The 19892-nt window shown below is 34.7% G+C and overlaps 1 protein-coding gene across 1 annotated transcript in view; it reads right to left on the bottom strand.

Moving 5' to 3' along the window:
- CDH12 (cadherin 12) overlaps nt 1-19892 on the bottom strand; it is a 686747-nt gene that overhangs the window by 162918 nt on the left and 503937 nt on the right. The gene's annotated exons all lie outside the window — the stretch shown is intronic.

Raw genomic sequence — 19892 nt, forward strand, 5'->3', positions numbered from 1 at the left:
GAATTGGTCTCAAATACAAAAAGTCCTCCTGGAGGAGTTCAAAAAAGATTTTAAAAATCAAATAAGAGAGAGAGAAGAAAAATTAGAAGAATAAATTATGCAAGAAAATCATGAAAAAGGGGTCGATAGGTTGTAAAAGGAAATACAAAAAATGGAAAACTAAAACAACTTCTGAAAAAGTAAAACTGATCAAATGAAAAAGGAAGTAAAAAAAAAAATCCACTGAAGAAAAGAATTCCTTAAAAAGTAGAATTGGCCAAATGGAAAAATGAAAAACTAACTGAGGAAAATACCTTAAAAAATAGAATTGGGCAAGTGGAAGCTAATGAATCCATGAGACATCAAGAATCAATCAAACAAAATCAAAACAATAAGAAAAATATAAAAATAAGCAACTTTGGATAAACAATTGTCCTGGAAAAAATAGATCCAAGAGAGATCATTTATGAATTATTAGAATACTGGCAAGACATGATTAAAAAGAAAATCCTGGACAGTGTGTTTCAAAAAATTATCAAGGAATGGTACCCTGATATCCTAGAACCAGAGGGAAAAATAGTAAGTGAAAGAAACTTCTAATCACCTCCTGAAAGCAATCCTCAAATAGGAACTCCCAGGAATATTATAGGTCAAGGAGAAAATATTGCAAACAGTCAGAAAGAAATAATTTAAGTATCAAGGGGTCATTGTCAGGATTACACAGGATTTAGAAGCTTCTGCATTAAACGATCAGAGGACTTGGAATATGATATTCAGGAAAGGCAAAGGAGCTCTGATTACAACCAAGAATAATTTACCCAGAAAAAATGAGCACAATTTTTTCAAGGGAAAAGTGAACATTCAATGAAATAATGGACTTTCAAACATTCCTGATGAAAAGATCAGAATTAAACAGAAAACTCAATGTTCAAATGCTAGACTCAAGAAAAGCATAAAAAGGTAAACAGAAAAGGAAAAAAAAATAAGTTATTCAATAAAGTTAAACTGTTTATATCCCTACATAGGAAGATGAGAATTACAGCTCTCTATTAGGGCAGTTAGAAGGAATATACATAGGCAAAGGATGTGGACATAAGTTGACTTTGATGGAATAATGCACAAAAAGTCAAGGGATGAGAAAGAAGATTGAACTGGGAGAAGGGGAAGGGAGAGGCAGAATGGCATAAGTCATATCCCATGAAAAAGACAAGAAAGACCTATTACAGTGGAGAGAATGGGGTATAGGCACTGAATATTACTTGAATCTTACTGTCACTGTATTTGACTAAAAGAAGGAATAACATTCTACATAGTCAGATGGGTATAGAAATCTATGTTACCCTATAGGGAAGTAGGTGAAGAGTGGAGGTGGGTGATAGAAGGGAGGACAGATTAAGGGAAGAAGTGGTCAGAAGTAAAATACTGGTAAGGAGGGATAGTATGAAAGGAGACAGAGAAAAAATATATATAAAGAGGGGGAAAATAGAATGAAGGGAAATACACAGTGAATGTAAATAGATGAACACACCATAAAATGGAAGCAGACAGCAGAGTGAATTAAAAACCAGAATCCTATGTCATTTACAAAGACACATATAAAACAGAAAGACACATACAAGATAGAGGTAAAAGGCTGGAGGAGAATATATAATGCTTCAGCTGAAATAAAAACAACAACAACAACAACAAAAGGAGAGGGGGTAGCAATCATGATTGCAGACAAAGCAAAAGCAAAAATAGATCTGATTAAAAGAGACAAGGAAGGAAACTACATCTTGCTAAAAATGAACCATAGACAATGAAGTAACATCAATAAAAATGTATGTATCAAATGATATAGCATCCAAATATCTAAAGGAGTAGTTAAATGAGTTACAGGAAGAAATGAACACTAAACTATACTAGTGTGGGACTTCAACATTTCCCTCTCAGAACTTGATAAATCTAACTACAAAATAAGCAATAAAGAAGTCAAATATGTGAATAGAATTTTTGAAAAGCTAGATATGATAGTCTTTTAGAGAATGGGGTTTTAAAAGAATATACCTTTTTCTCAGTGGTACATGGCATCTACAAAGAAACTGGCCATGTATTAAGGCATAAAAAGTCACATTCAAATGTAGAAGGTCAGAAATATTACAGGCATTCCTTTCAGAATATGATGCAATAAAAATTGCATTTAATAAAGAAACATGAAAAATAGATAAAAATTAATTGAAAACGAAATAATCTAATACTTAAAATGAGTGGGCCAAACAACAAATCATAGAAACAATCAATAATTTAATAAAAAGAATAACAGTGAGATGACATATCAAAGTATATAGGATTCAGCCAAAACAGTACTTAAGGAGAAAGTTTCATCTCTAAAATGCTTATATCACTAAAATAGAGAAAAAGTATATCACTAAATTGGGCATCCAACTAAAAAAGCTAAAAAAGAACAAATTAAAAATTTCCAAACAAACACCAAATTGAAAATCAAAGAAGAAAGTACTAAAATTGAAAGTAAGAAAACTGCTGAAATTATAGGTAAAAATATGTGCTTTCATGAAAAAATAGATAATTTATTGTTTAATTTCATTTTTATAAAAGAGAAAGAAGAAAACCAAATTATCCATATCAGAAATGACAAGAAATGACAATTTGCCAACAATGGAGAAGACATTAAAGCAATAATTAGCAGCTATTTTGCCTATTAGTATGCTAATAAATCTGACAATCTAAATGCAATGAAAGAATATTTATAAAAACATAAATTGCCCAGATTGACAGAATAAGAAATAGGATACTCAAATATACACACCTTAGGGAAAAAACAAAAACAAAACAAAACAACTGAACAATCCATCAATGAACTCCCTAAGAAAAAATCTCCTGGGTCAGATGTATTCACAAGTGAATTCTGCCAAACTTTTAAAGAACAATTAATTCTAATACTGTGTAAATTATTTGGGAAAACAGGCAAAGAAGGAGACATACCAAATTCATTTTATGACACAAACATGCTTACTGATAAGCTAATATCAGGTACTGATAGCTAAATCAGGAAGAGACAAAAACAGAAGAAAATACATAATTGCCCTAATGTATATTGATGCAAATTTTTTTCCAAATATATATTTATTTATTTTAGTTATCAATATTCATTTCCTCAAGATTTTGAGTTCCAAATTTTCCCCCCATCTCTCCCCTCCCTCCTCTACCCTAAAACACCATGCATTCTGATTACCCCTTCCCACAATCTTCTCTCCCTTCTATCACACCCCTCCCTTCCCTTATTCCCATCTTCTCTCTTTTCTTGTAGATCAAGGTAGATTTCTATACACCATTACCTGTATTTCTTACTTCCCAGTTGCATGCAAAAACAATTCTCAACATTCATTCCTTAAACTTTGAGTTCCAACTTCTCTCCCTTCCTCCCTCATGACCTATCCCCACTGAAAAGGCAAGAAATTCAATATACCCTATATATGTGTAGTTTTGCTAAAGACTTCCATAATAGTCATGTTGTGAAAGACTAACTACATTTTCCTCCATCCTATCTTGCCCCCTATTTATTCCATTCTCTCTTTAGACCTTGACCCTCCCTTAAAGTGTTTACTTCTAATTACTCCCTCCTCCTACTTGCCCTCCCTTCTATCATCCCTCCACCCCACTAATCTCTTTCTCCCCTACTTTCCTCTAGTGTAAGATAGATTTTCATACCAAATTGAGTGTGTATGTTATTCCCTCCTTAAGCCAAATGTGATGAGAGTAAGCTTCTCTTTTTCCCCCTCACCTCCCCCCTTTTCCCCTCCACTGAAAAAGCTTTTTCTTGCCTCTTTTATGGGAGACAATTTGCCCCATTCCATTTCTCCCTTTCTCCTCCCAATATATTCCTCTCTCACCCCTTTATTTTATTTTTTTAGATATCATCCCTTCCTATTGAACTCATTCTGTGCCCTCTGTCTATATATACATGTGTACAATCTCTCCAACTATCCAAATACTGAGAAAAGTCTCAAGAGTTACAAATATTATCTTTTCATGTAGGAATGTAAACAGTTCAACTTTAGTAAGTCCCTTATGATTTCTCTTTCCTGTTTACCTTTTCATTCTTCTCTTGATTCTTGTGTTTGAAAGTCAAATTTTCTATTCAGCTCTAGTCTTTGCATCAAGAATACTTAAAAGTCCTCTATGTCATTGAATGACCATTTTTTCCCCTGAAGGACTGTACTCAGTTTTGCTGGGTAAGTGATTCTTGGTTTTAAGCCTAGTTCCTTTGATTTCCAGAATATCATATTCCGAGCCCTTCAGTCCCTTAATGTAGAAGCTGCTAGATCTTGTGTTATCTTGATTGTATTTCCACAATACTTGAAATATTTCTTTCTGACTTCTTCCAATATTTTCTCCTTGACCAGATAACTCTGGAATTTGGCTACAATATTCCTAGGAGTTTTTTCTTTGCTAATCTCTTTCAGGAAGCTATCAGTGGTTTCATTCAATATTTATTTTACCCTCTGGTTCTAGAATATTACAGCAGTTTTCCTTGATAATTTCATGAGAGATGATGTAAAGCCTCTTTTTTGATCATGGCTATCAGGTAGTCCCATAATTTTAAAATTGTCTCTCCTGGATATATTTTCCAGGTCAGTTGTTTTTCCAATGAATATTGTCTTCTATTTTTTTCATTCTTTTGTTTTTGGTTTGTAATTTCTTGGTTTCTCATAAAATCATTAGCTTCCATCTACTCCATTCTAATTTTTAAAGAACTATTTTCTTCAGTGAGCTTTTGAATTTCCCTTTCCATCTGACCCATTTTTAATGTATTGTTTTCCTCATTGGCTTCTTGAACCTCTATTTTTAAAGGCGTTATTTTCTTCAGCATTTTTTGGTCCTTTCCTGCCGTGCCATGCAGCCAAGGCCTGGTTGCACTCTGCTCTGAATCTGGTGCAATAGACCTTTTCTGTAGGCCTTCCAGGCTGCCTTGGGCTGAAAATGTCTTTCATTCTGTCTTTTTGTGGCTTCTGCTGCTCTCAAATTTGTTTAGAATCATTTTTTACAGATATTTTGTGGGCTGGGTAGGGAGAGCACCTACACATCATCCTACGCCTCTATCTTGGCTTTGCCCCTTGATGCAAAAATTTTAAAGAAAATACTAGCAAGGAACTTACAACAACTTATTACCAGGATCATATACTATGACCAGATGGAATTTACACTATGAATGCAGGATTGGTTCAAGATTAGGAAAACTATCAATATAATTGAGTATATCAATAACAAAATCAACAAAAATCATACAATTATCTCAATAAATGGAGAAAAAGCTTTTTGATAAATTACTGCACTAATTTCTATTAGAAACACTAGTGAGCTTTGTAATAAATAGAACTTTCCTTAAAACAATAAGTAGTATCTATGGAAATCCATCAGCAAATATTATCTGTAATAAGGATGTCAGAAGCCTCCCCAGTAAGATCAGGGATGAAGCAAGGATGCAGGTGAAACAACACTGTCACCATTATTAATTCAATATTGTACAAGAAATGTTAGCTTTAGTAATTAAGGAAAAAGAAATAGAAGGAATTAGGATAGACAATGAGGAAACAAAACTATCACTCTTTGCAGATGATATGATGGCAAATATATTTAAAGATTTCTAGAGAGTCAACTAAAATCTACCTAACATAATTAACAACTTTAGAAGATTTACAAGACATAAAATAAACTCACATAAATCACCAGCATTTTTATATATTATAAACAAAGCCTAGCAGCAAGGATAGAAAAATTCCATTTAACATAACTGTAGACAATATAAAATACTTAGAAGTCTACCTGTCGAGACAAATTCAGGAATTATACGTACATAATTACAAAACACTTTTCGTATAAATAAATTAGATCTAAACAACAGAAGATATATTAATCACTCTTGGATAGACTGAACCAATATAATAAAAATGACAATTCTAGCTAAATTAATTTATTTATGCAATGCCATATAAATCAAACTACCAAAAACTATTCTATAGAGTTGAAAAAATAATAACAAAATTCATCAAAAGAACAAAAGGCAAGAATATCATGAGAATTTGTGAAAAAAAAATCAAAGGAAGGTAACCTAGCAGTACCGGATCTCAAACCATCTTATAAAGCAGCAGTCATCAGAAGAATCTGGTATTGGCTAAGAAATAGAGTGGTGGATAAGTGGAATACATAGGTACACAAGATATAATATTAAATTATCCTAGCAAACAACTATTTGATAATTCCAAAAACACAAGTTTCTAGGATAAGAATTCACTACTTGTCAAAAACTGTGAGAAAAACTGGAAAACAGTTTGGCAGAAACTAGGTGTAGATCAACATGTTACACTTTATACAAAGGTCAAAATTGGAATATGATTTAGACATAAGGGGTGATAGCCATAAGCAAATTAGGAAAGCAAGGGGTAGTTTATTAGTAAGATCTTTAGAGAAAGGAAGAATTTTTGACCAAGCAAGAAATGGAGAGAATTATGAGATATAAATGGATAATTTTTAATAAATTACTAAGGTTTTGCAAAAAAAAAAAAATCAATTCAATCAAGGTCAGAAGGAAAGCAGAAAGGTGGGAAACATTCCAGTAATTGTCTCTAATATAGGCTTTATTTCTCAAATACATAGAGAATTCACTTAAATTCATAAGAATGCAAATCATTCCACAATTGTAAAATCGTCAAAGGATATATACATACAGTTTTTAAGATAAAGAAATTATCTATACTTATCTTAAAAAATGCTCTAAATCACTGTCGACTAAAGAAATGCACATTAGAACAACTCTGAGATAAATCACACCTGTCAGATTGACTAATGGGACAGAAAAGGAAAATGATGAATATTGGAGAGGATGTGGGAAAATCGGGACACTAATGTACTGTTGGTGGAGAACAGTTTGTAACTATGCCTGAAGGGCAACCAAACTGCACATAACTTTGCTCCAGCAATACAACCAATAGGTCTGCATGCCAAAAAAGATCATAAAAAAGGAAAAGAACCTCCAAAGTACAAAAATATTTATAGCACCTCTTTGTGGTAGAAAAAAAAAGTGGAAATTGAGGGAATGCTCAACAATTGGAGAATGGCTGAACAAGCTGTGACATATGAGTAATGAAATGCTATCATGGCATAAAAATTATGAACTGACGCAAAATGAAATGAGCACAACTAGAAGAACATCGAACACAGTAACAGCAACAATGTGTGATGATCAACTATAGACACCTTACCTCTTCTTAACATTACAATGACCAAGACAATTCCAAAGGATTCATATTGGAAAATGATTCTGAGAAAGAATTGATGGCATCTGAATGTAGATCAAAGCATACTATTTTCATTTTACTTTTGTCCCGACACCCCCCCCCCACCTTTATCTGTTTCTTCTTTTACAGCATGATTAATACAGAAATATGTTTTACATGATTGGACATATATAACCTATAAAAAACCCTTACCATTTTATTGAGGGGGAAGGGATGAAGAGAGTAAGAAAAAATTGTAACAAAAAATTTTTAAATCAATTTTAAAAATTGTCTTTATAAGTAATTGGGAGAAAAATCAAAAACTATTTAACTATATATTTATGCCTTTTGTTCAAGTAATTTGGCTTCCTTGAGTATTTTTTCATTTATCATGTAGCCAGTGTTTCTGCAACGTTTCACTTCTGTGGAGATAAAGGTCCTAGAAGATTTCAAAGAGGGAAAGAGATGAAGGAAAAAGTATGACACATCCAGAAATGAGACTCTTCCTCACTCTTCTAAGCCTCTGTAGGAAAACAGAAAAGCCATGGTCTCCCACTATATCCAGGGCCATCTCCAGTTATCCTGATCTATATCTTGCCACTGGACCCAGATGGCTCCAGGGAAAAAAGTGAGGCTGGTGATTTTACACAGCTCTACCTCACTTAAATCCAATTTACTTGCGTGTCATGGCATAACTTTCCGGATGTCATGGTCCTCTTTTTTTTATAATGAACTTCATGTATTTATTTATTTATTTATTCGTTCGTTCATTCATTCATTCGTTCATTCATTCATTCATTCATTCATTCATTCATTCATTCATTTATTTATTTATAGTTTTCAATATTCACTTCCACAAGACTTTGAGTTCCAAATTTTCTCCCCGTCTCTCCTTTCCCTGCACCCAAGATAGCATGTATTCTGATTATCCCTTTCCCCAATCTTCCCTCCCTTCTATCACCCTCCCTGCTTCTCTTATCCCTTTCAATTCTATTTTCCTGTAGAGCAAGATAGATTTCTATACCCCAGTGGCTGTATATCTTGTTTCCCAATAGCATGTAGAAATAATTTTTAACATTCATTTTTAAAACTGTGAGCTTCATTTTCTCTCCCTTCCTCCTTCCCCACCCACCGTCATTAAGAAAGCAAGCAATTTGATGCACGTTATACATGTGTAGTCATGTGAAACGCTTCTATAAGTCATGTTATAAAAGACTAACTATATTTCCCTCCATCCTATCCTGCCCTTCAATTTATTCTATTCTCTTCTTTGACCTTATCTCACTTCAAAAGTGTTTGCTTCTTATTGCCCTTCCCCGACTTGCCTCCTTTTCAATCATCTTCCCCTCTCTTATACCCTTTCTCCTCACTTTCCTGTAGGGTAAGATAGATTTCCATACCCAATTGAGTATAGTTATTATTTCATCCTCCAGCCAAATGTCATCGAAGTAAGATTCACTCATTCCTTCTCACCTTCTCCCTTTACCCCTCCATAATTTTATTTTTTTAGATATCATCTCTTTGTATTGAACTCACCCTGTGCCCTCTGTGTACGTTTGTGTACGTGTATGTGTGTAGACATGTGTATGTATTTATACATATATGTATATATATATATATATATATATATGTAGGAATGTAAACAGTACAACTTTAATAAGTCCCTTATGATTTCTCTTTCTGTTTACCTTTTCACACTTCTCTTGAATCCTGTATTTGAAAGTTAAATTTTCTACTCTGCTCTGGTCTTTTCAAGAATGCTTGAACGTCCTGTATTTCACTGCATATCCATTTTTCCCTGGAATTATTATATTCAGTTTTACTGGGTAGGTGATTCTGTGACCTCCTAGATCTTTTGACCTCCAGAATATCATATTCAAGGCCCCTTGATCTCTTAATGTAGAAGTTGCTAAATCTTGTGTTATCCTGATTATGTTTCCACAATACCTGAATTGTTTCTTTCTGGCTGCTTGCAATATTATCTATTTGACCTGAAAACTCTGGAATGTGGCTACAACATTCCTAGGTATTTTTTCCTTGGGATATCCTTCAGGAGGTGATCAGTGGATTCCCTCAATTTTTATTTTACTCTCTGGCTTCAGAACATCAGAGCAGCTCTCCCTGACAGTTTCTTGAAGGATGATGTCTAGGCTCTCTTTATGATCATGGCTTTCAGGTAGTCCAACAATTTTCACATTCCCTCTTCTATATCTATTTTCCAGATCACTTGCCTTTCCAATGAGATATTTCACATTGTCTTCTATTTTTTAATTACTTTGGTTCCATTATATAATTTCTTGATTTATTATAGAGTCATTAGCTTCCATTCACTCTACTCTAATTTTTAAGGAATCATTTTCTTCAGTGAGACCCTGGACTTTCTCTTCTATTTTGTCAACTTTGGATCTATTTTGCCATTTAGGTTAGTCTATTTTGAAAGGTGTTATTTTCTTCAGTATTATTTTTTGGGTCTCTTTTAGCAAGCTGTTGACTCATTTTTCATGATTTTCTTGTATCACTCTCATTTCTCTACCCAATTTTTCTCTTACTTCTCTTACTTGATTTTAACAATCTTTTTCCATGGCCTGAGACCAAGTCATATTTTTTTTGTAGGCTTTTGATGTAGGAGCTTTGACTTTATTGTCTTCTGGCTTTATGTTTTTATTTTCCTTGTCACCAAATTAAGATTCTGCAATCTGATATTTTTCTGCAGTTTGTTCATATTTCCAGCTAATTCCTTGATTTTTTAGCTTTTTGTTAAGCTATGACTATGCTTCCAGAGTGCAGAGTTCACTGTTCCAAGCTTCAGGGGTTTTGTGCAGCTATTTTCAGAGATATTTCTAGGGACCTATAAATTTTTCATTGTTCCAAGGTTGTATGATTTAATTAGATGTGTTTGCTCCTCTCCTGGTCTGTGCTCTGGTTTATGAGTTACCACAAGCACTCTTTTCTACCTTGGAACTGTGAGGAGGATTCCATCTCTACCACAAGCTCAGCCATGCCAGAGCTCCTCCTCACCCCAGGATGGTCACCCAGGAATGTGACCCAGATTGAAGCAAAGGGTAAAACATGAGAATCCTGCCTTAATACTAGCAAAGAAATCCCCACAAGACCCTTCTGATCAGTCACTGGATCCCTCCACCTTCTGTGGGCTGAGAAGTCCAGAAGCAGCTGCTGCTGCTGCTGCTAACAGTCTGGAGCTGGGGCTGGACCCAGACCACACTGCTCTCTCACTCAGGTCCAACAAACTTTTCCTACTAAACTTTCAATGGTCTTTGGTGTTTGGTTGAGAAGTCTGGAAGCTGCCAGAACTGCCAGTGATTCAGTCCCCTGTGGCTGTATTGATAATGCATTGTGCTTATGGTTAATGTAATTTTGCTTTTTAATGGGAAGATCTTTCCCATCCATTAATAGGCCCTTGTGATCCACTGAAGTCACATGGTAACCAGAGTCACATGGAATAGGAAGGGGTGGAGTAGGATGAGGCAGACCTGGAGCAGAGCTGAGAGAAAGTTAGAGCAATCAGAGATGGGAAAGGCAGCAACCAGCATGACTGCAAGAGCTTGTCTGTGATTTGTTTAAGGGAGATGGTTTGTGGGAAGCCTAACAGAGGGAAGGTTTGAGGATGGTAGTGCTCTCTGCATTATTGTTGTGTATGGATTTCTTTGTTGCTGTGAAGGATTTGGTATTCTGGTGTTGGGATTTAGCTTTCTGGTGTTTGAATAAATGTTTTGGTTCTGTCTTCCATGTGGAGAGTCTGTGATTCAGAATTGTGCCAGCATATTCATGGCTGTCATAGGCACTGTGAATATCGCACTCACACTACAGGTGCCTACTCCATGTTTGCTGGGGCCTGGTCTGTGCTGGTGTGACAAACACTGGACTGTGCTCTTCTCTCAAACTGGTGCAACAGAGCTTTTCTGTTGGCATTCCAGATTGTCTTGGGCTAGAAATGTGTTTCACTCTGTCATTTTGTGGGTTCTGCTGCTCTAGAGTTTGTTGAAAGTTATTTTTTTCCAGGTATTTGGAGTTCTTTGGGGAAAAACTCAAGGAAGTCCGTGCTTTCACTCTGCCATCTTGGCTCTGCCCCTCCATCATGGTCCTCTTTGAGAACAAAAGACAAACAATAACAACAGGACAGCGAGAGGACAGGAAAAATTGCATTTCCATATCATGATCAGGAGCAGGATGGGATGAAATGTGTATGTTGCATTACACAAAGATTATTTTCCCTTTCTTCCTTCTTTTGCCCTGAAGAGTCAGAATGTCTTATCACCATGCAGATTGCTGTTGCTACTATGATTTTAGACTATTACCTATTGACCAAGATTGCCAGAGAGCAGTCCCATGAGGAAATTCTGATCTTGAAGCAAGAACAGAGATAAAAGGTGAGACTAATAATCCTGGCTGCTGAGGTGCCTATTGTAAATCCTTCCTGGGCTGATAAATATTTAGAGGCAAAAACTATTTTAACCACTTTTCCATTTTTCTCTTATAATCTATGATTCTGAAATGGGACCTCATTCTCTCTCCCACACTCTTCATTTATTTCCATGAGCTACAGGGGTAGTTCAGGCATTTACCCCCAGTGTCATCCATACCCTTCCCCTGTGTCTTTAAGAATAAGCAGAGGAGGATTAAGAGATGGATCTACATGGTAGTATCTTTCATTTTCTACTAGGTTTAAATAACTATATGATCACAGTATATTAAGTATTTTGGTAATGTCCATTTGGGGAGAAATGTGATCAAACAGGAAAAGAGATAAGGCAAAGCATAAACTAACATAAATTAAATATCTTTTCATCTCCTAGATTAAATTTTAAACATACTAGCACCATCACTTGAGGACACAGGCACCAAAGTCAGGAGAAAAGTCTACATGTTTGCAAAGAGTGAGGATGCCATTGTCTTTTAGAAAGGAAATACCATACATGTGCCCTAAAGGCTCTAACATGACCAGTGGGCTGATGATTTTAGCAGAACATTACCTGATTAGCAACTTGGAACCTGCATTCTATCGTAAGATAATTAACACAGTAACATGCTATCTACATGAATATTTAAGGGAGACAAAGATAGGAACTGATTTTGATGGCTTACAGTGTTGTTGAGGTTAACTATTGTAATGGTCACCCAGATTTCACCTTCAGAAATTTTTTTGTCTCTTCTGTCTCCCTAAATCATAGGCATATTATTTGTCTATAATATCCTTTCCATTTGTTCCCTTCTCACCACTCATATTGTCATCAGCCTAGTTCAGGCCCTTATGACTGCTTGCTAGGATTATTGTAATATCACTTAACTGGCCCTCCTCACTCTTCCTTCTCCAATTCATCCTCCCAAGAGCTGCCAATAGCTCTAACCAGGTCATACCCTTGCTCAAAAGCCCTCTGTCATTTCCGAGTAGATAAATTAAATATATCTTAAATTTCTCTTTACAATCTTTTGTAATCTATGCCCAATCTACCTTTCCAGTCTGGTTTAACATTATTCCCTTTAATGAACCATCATTCCAGTCAAACTAGATTTCCAAGGGTTCCCTTTACTTGATGTTCTTTCCCAATTTCTGTACATCCATACTAGCCATCTTCTGCATTGTATCTCCTCATTGTTTCTGCTTTTCAGAAGCCTTATTTTCCTTCAAGGTTTAGCTCAAGTGTCTCCTTTTCTGTGTGGCGTTCCCTGACTATTCCTCTTCACCTTCCTCCTCCATCAGCAATAGGTGTTTCCTCACTCCCCAAGTTATCCTAAAGTATGTTGCCTTGGAGCTCTCTCAAGTCTATTATACTTGCCTATGTATAATAAATATGGCCAGATACAAAAGTATTATATTTACCTATGCATATATTCAATCCATCATTTGAGCATTTATTAAATAATCTGTGTCAAGCATCATAAATGCACTATATATTTGCTGTGTATGTGTCATATCTGCTCTCCTCACTCTCCCCCCACAACCCCAAGTAGAAAGAAAATTACTTGAGAATACAGTTCAGAAGCTGTAAATAGGTGGACATTATAGGTGCATAATAAGTGTTGGTTGAACTGAAATGAATTATTAAAACCGACCTGACAGGGCTAGTTTGAGGTAAGAGCTTTATAAATGTAAGTCTTTAGAAATCTGTATCCCCAGTTCTCTTTTCTAAGCTTAGTGCAAATATATTTCTATCACCCTGCAGAACATCTCTATCTGCGTGTTTAGCTAGCATTTAAAGCTCAACCTTCCCAAAACTCATCACATAATCCCCAGGAGTCCCAGGCCAAATTCGCCTCCTGAATTCATATTTTCTATTAAATTTATTGTATCCTCCAATACCTTCAGGGCAGAAAATTATATGTCATCTGTAATTCTTTCCTCTCCCTTCACTTCCTACATCAACTTCGTACCTAAGCCTTACTATATTCTTCCTTCACATTGTGTCTTATATCTATGCCTTCCTTTAAGTCCATACATACAGTATCATATGGTTTCAGAGTTGCAAGAGACTTCAAAGGTCATCTATTTCAATCCATACCTCAGACCACCCACTGCTTTGTGGTGGGGAGGAGTAGTAAATTCTGAAGCAGTCCATTCCAGATTTGAATAGTTCTAATTTCCTCCCTATTTGTTAAACCTAAAACTGTCTCTTTCAAATGCCTCACTGTTCTTAGTTTTGCTTGTTGGGTTCATGTAGAGAAAAATAAATATCTTCCCTATGGTAGCCTTTCAATTATGTAAAGATGCTATCGCATCTTTCCTAAGTGTTCCCCTTTCTAGGCCTTGTACTCCCTCCTTGTTCCTTTAACTTAACTTCATATGGCATGATTCCATTTTCCTGAACCATCCTGAAACCTATTCTAGACACTCCCTAGAATACACCCACACATATTCACATATGTATGTATGTACATATACGTATACATATATATGTTTATTTATTTATTGTGGACAAAACTAAACATAATTCTCCAGACGTGATGCCATCATTATTGGGTATCTATTATACTAACTCTGAATATTATGCTGCTCTAAATGTAGCCTAAGAATTAACTTTTTTTTTGGTTGTAGTGTCTAGCTATTTACTCGTATTGATCTGGATATCAATTCAATTTGACAAACATTTATCGAGTCTCAAACATACACATAGATGCTAGAGATATAAAAGAAAAAAATAGAATCTCTGCATTCAACAAACTTAATGTTACTAACAAAAACAATATGTAAACACATAAGTAAAAACAAGATAATGAGCAGAGGCAGAGAGTAATAATAACTGAAGGATTAGGAAAGATTTGCACATGAGCTATGTATCTTGAAAGAAGCTAAAGGATACAAGATGCATAAGTGAGGAGAATGGATTCCAGGTATGGGGAGGGTGGATGGCAGGTGAAGAGGAGAGGATGTCTATTGTCAATGAATGTAACAGGAGGCTGGGAACAACAAATAGGTCACTCTGTTTGGAAAAGAGAGTTCACTAATATTCCCGTATCTTATGTTTCTTTTTCACCCGCATTATTCTAGCAATATCTTCTCAATCTTCTCTACGTGAAATTGATCATATTCATAGAGCATTGTTTTTATTACTATCACATTTAATCTCATTAAATGCAGTCCATGCTTTAACCTGTTGAGAATTGAACTGAATCATTTTTCTTTCATCCAATGTGTTATCTATTCCTTCAAGTGATGTCATGTATAATTTTGACATGCATCATTCCAACAAACTTTTCATCCAAGATAATGATTAAAATGCCAGATAATAAGCTTATGGCCAAAGATAAATCCCTAGAGGGGATCCTCAATTATCTTCCTGACTTTGCTTCTATCACCAAATCTTTTTGTCCAGTCATTCAAACCATTTTGAATGAATCTAGCAGTACTATTTTCCAATGTTTGTCTTTCTATTTTGCCCACAAAATATATCATGGCAGGCTCTGTCAAAAGATTTGTTGAAATCTAGTTAAACAATATCTTTCGCATTGTCTTAATCCATCAATATGTTTAAAAAATAAGTGAAATTATATGGCAAGATCTGCTGTCATTGAAGACATGCTGGCTTTTTGAAATCAGTTTGCCCCTTTCTATATGTTTTTAAGCATCCCATTAACAATGTTGTAAAATTTTTCAGGAATCCAAATCAAGATAATCAATTCTTTCTGCTCTTCTTCTTCTTTAATCTATCAAAACAAAATATAAAACTGCTAATTCTGCAAATACCTTGTGTTATTATTTGTCTGGTCCAGGAGACTAGAAATCATTTAGGGCATTTGGATGATTACTTACTATCCTTTTACACGAGAAAGTTTCAACTACTTGTTAATAAATTTTGTCCTGTCCTTTGTAGTCCAAGCCTTCGCAAAGGTAGAGAAGTAAAATCAGAGTTGAGAATCTGCTTTCTTTCTATCATCTGTTCTCATCATCCTATCAACCCCAAACAGCAACTCTATCCTTTCTTTGATTTTCTTTTATTTTTTACCAGTATAGGTTTTTCAAAAGCCTTTTGTTGTCATTAATATTCTATTTTAAAACAATCTTATTGGCATGTATTATTTTTACATAACCTTCATTTTCTAATAAATCATTTCTTCTTCCCTTAGACCTAGAGTTACCCTTTATAACATCAACAACAAGTGCTTTACCAAACATATTGGTCAATTCCAATGGTATATGTAGTGCTCTACTTCCAAACTCTATCTCCCCTACAAAGAAGGGAGGGAGATGCCTTTTCATATCTTTTCTTCAGGGTCACATTCAGCACTTATAACTACATAGCAGTCCTCATAATTTTACTAATTGCATTGTTGCTATTTTTTTTCATTCTAAATAGAATTTATAGTCATGGTGCATATTTTTTCCTTGTTCTGATGACTTCATTTTGTATCATTTCTTCCAATTCTCTCCAGAATTCTCTATATTCATCATACTCATTGTTTCTTATAGACTATTTCATTTTATGTATTACACCTTGTTTTATTTATTTGTTTTTTTAAATTAAGTTTTATTTAATATGTTTCATTTTTAAAAGCATAAAGATTTTTCTTCTTTTTTTAGTTCCACATTTTCTCTCTCCCTATCCCCTCCCTAACCAAACAAGAAGGCAAGAAAAACACAAAATATCACAGATATATAAAGTCATGCAACACAAATTTGACAGTAGCCATATTCCAAAAGAAAAGAAACAAAAGAAAAAATATGCTTCAATTTGTACTCTGCATCAATCAGTTCTCTGTCTAAAGGCGGACACCATGTTTCATCATAAGCTTTTTGTAATTGTGGCGGGTTTTTGGATCACAATATGTTTATTATAGTCATTTGCCAACTGTGGGCATCTCCTTTATCTCCAGGTCTTTGTTACTTATTATAAAAAGTACTGCTATAAATATTTTGGTGTATATGAATATTTTCTTTTTTATTATAAACCTTCTTAGGGACATATATGTAGTAATAGTAGAATCTCTAGCTAAAGAGATAAACATTTTAATCCCTTTGTTTGCATATTTCATACTTCTTTCCCAAATGGTTAGACCAGTGCACAGCTGCTCCAACAAAGTATTAGCCTGCTTATCTTTCCACAGCCTGGACAACATTGAGTATTCCATGTCTGTCCAAACATCTTGACAGTTTTCTGGTGTGATGTAAAACTTCAGGGATATTTGTTTGTTAGTTTAAAAAAATTAAAACTTCATTTATCAGTGATCAGTAGCAGTCTTTCATATGGCTATCAGTAGTGTGAAATTCTTTAGAGAATTTTTTATTGTCATTACAGACATCTCCAGCCTGAACTCATTTGAAATTTAGGATTCCTGACATTTTGCAGGACCATATCACCTTTCTGAATACATACTCAATTATCTGTCTGCCTTTGCTCCTATCACCTATATAGAACATTTAAATGTAAGTTAGTTGATGAGTTCCCTATATATCCACATTGATCTCTTTAGATAGCTCTCCTCCCCTTTTTCTTCCTCAATATAATTATTTCTGTTAAAATCATTAGGATTTAACTTGAGAGCTTGTCAGCCACTCTTGGTTTGACATCCTCCTTACAATTCCTCTGAATGCTGTATAATTCCCTCTCCCATATTCTAGAATTGACAGATGACACCATTCTGTGTCACAAATTTTAAGATAGAGTGGGCACTTTCCCAAGATTCTCATTGTTCCTACTTCAGTTCTTCCTTCTTCATCTAAATTTCAACAGATATTCTGATAACTGAACTCCCTTTTCAATGCTCTGTCATACTCTTTATCTCCTTCTCTCCTATCAGTCACATGGCAATAGTACTTCTGCTTCTCTGTGTCAATCTTCAACTAAATTCTCTCTACCACGTTTCCTCCCACTGGTTCCTGAATATGAGTGTGTTTGTAAGTATGCATGCATACTTATATGTCTATGTGTGAGTGTGACTGTGTGTGTGTGTGTGTGTGTGTGTGGCTATTTATTGGCACTATCCCTTTTTTCTGTTCTTTGTGAATAAAGTTACCATTGCCATATTCCCTACATGAGTCCCATACATACTACCCAGGCTCAGTAATATCTGTAACACTATATCAAATTGCTTCATGTATAAACAGCGATGCAGTGGAAAGAAAGCTGGGTGAAATCGAGGTCTAGGTTTATAACCTCAGTATAACTATTTCTTCATCATGAACAAGACATTAAAACTTTCTGGGTAAAATAAGAATTTTGGACTACTAAAGCCTCTTCTAGCTTTAAATCCATTATCCTGTCAAATGTCTGAAGCCAAAAAATATTTGAATTATGAGTCATGGATTTGAAACTCAGTTCTTTTATTTACTAGAAGACCACAGGGATTTTTTTTTAACTTCTCTGAGGATAATTTTCCATATCTGCAAATTGGGGACCATAATGCTCACAAGACTGTTTTAAGGAAGTCACATTGCAAACTTTCAGGCACCATGGAAGTGTGGTTATTTTCATTATTATTATTATTTACTCTGAAACATTTACAGCTTAATTTTCTAACTGTATCAGGAAAATTAAAAGTGAATAGAATGTGATAGATGGAACAGAATTGACAACATAGCAATAAATGTCAGCCTTGTAAAGACAGGACAAAGAATTTCTCTGAGACACGGAAAGAAAGAGATGACACTAAACAGTACAGAGAAATACTGTGGTGGAAAGGAGGGACATTCAAGAAACTCAAAGCAGTCTGGCCTTCCTCTCAATAAACTAGTAAAAGATAATCTATTGATAATAACAGAGAGGAGGTAGAAGACCAAAAGAATTTTTAAATTTGTGGGAATTAAAAAAAAACTGCTTCTATGTAAATCTTTGAGAGCATTCAATGAAAATATGAAGGTTTTAAAGAGGGTGGTGGGAGGATAAGTTCAAATAAAGGAAATTTACTCATCTAGGACTTCATTGCTAGAAACGTTAAGATATAGTTAATTGTGGGCGAAGAAGGAAGAGAATAAAGGCTGATAAAATAATTTCATAGGACTGCCATGCATAGATAGGTTGGGCTGCATAGAAGGAATACAATATTGGTGACATCCCAATTTTGTCAAAGTAACTTGTGTACAAATCTATCATTGACTCACCTGGGGCTTCTAGTGTCTAAAAATGAGTGTCTTTCCAAGGAAATAGAGATGATTCAAATTTGAGTTTAAAAGTTGACATATGTTCTGTTTATCTACAAGCACAGGTAATTAGTGATAGGTCTAAATTAATGGAGTATGACAAATCACACAAAATGGAGGTCAATGTGGTTATTTAATCCAGACCTTAAATAAAAATCTTTTCTAGTTTGTTTTTGAACTTTTCTTAAAAACAAATGTGATTAGTATTCTGAAGGTTGAGTCATTGGAGAACTCTGAACATGCCATATGCTTTCAGCTAGAGCACAACACTAAATGTGGAATTTTCTATTGTAGAAATGCAGCTACTGACAATAAAATTAAGGCACTTATATTCTTTTAGAGATTCTGCCATTAATTGTGACACGAAGCTCCTGCATCTAATTATTGATCAGTCAAGAAGGAAAGCTCCTTAACAAGCAATCTGACATCTAAGCCCAGATACCTTTGAGAGGGAACTGATAAACATTTAAAGGGTTATACTAGTAAGTTTTCCTCTTTGCCTTCTTGATCATAGTTCTATCTACCAACCGACTCCCCAGGCATTCTGCTTAATAAGGATTGCTCCACTAAATTATTGAAATATAAAAATTGGAACAACTTAAAAATTGTCCAGAATAGCTATTGAACTGGAGTCATCACTCTTGGATGTTTCAAGCTGTCATTTGTTCTTTGGCTCAGCTAAAATGTTTATATTAACTACAACCCACATTTTGTACCTTCATTTAATAGAATTTCATAAATATTCATTAGTTTCATGGCCTCAAAATGTAACATAATATGATAAAAGTTAACAAATATATGTATATGCAATGTACATATACATATATATTTTAAAACTCGATAAATAAAAACATCAATCAAAAGAGAAAGGAGAGAGAGAGTGAGAGAGAGAGAGAGAGAGAGAGAGAGAGAAAGAGAAAGAGAAAGAGAAAGAGAAAGAGATAGAAAATGACCTGAAATTGAAGTCAGTAGAAGACTTGGAGCAGTATCTCACCTCTAAACTTTAGTAACTTTAACTGAGCCCTTGTTTTTTCATCTGTAAATTTGGA

This window comes from Notamacropus eugenii, chromosome 4 (assembly GCF_028372415.1).
Source record: "Notamacropus eugenii isolate mMacEug1 chromosome 4, mMacEug1.pri_v2, whole genome shotgun sequence".
NCBI lineage: Eukaryota > Metazoa > Chordata > Mammalia > Diprotodontia > Macropodidae > Notamacropus > Notamacropus eugenii.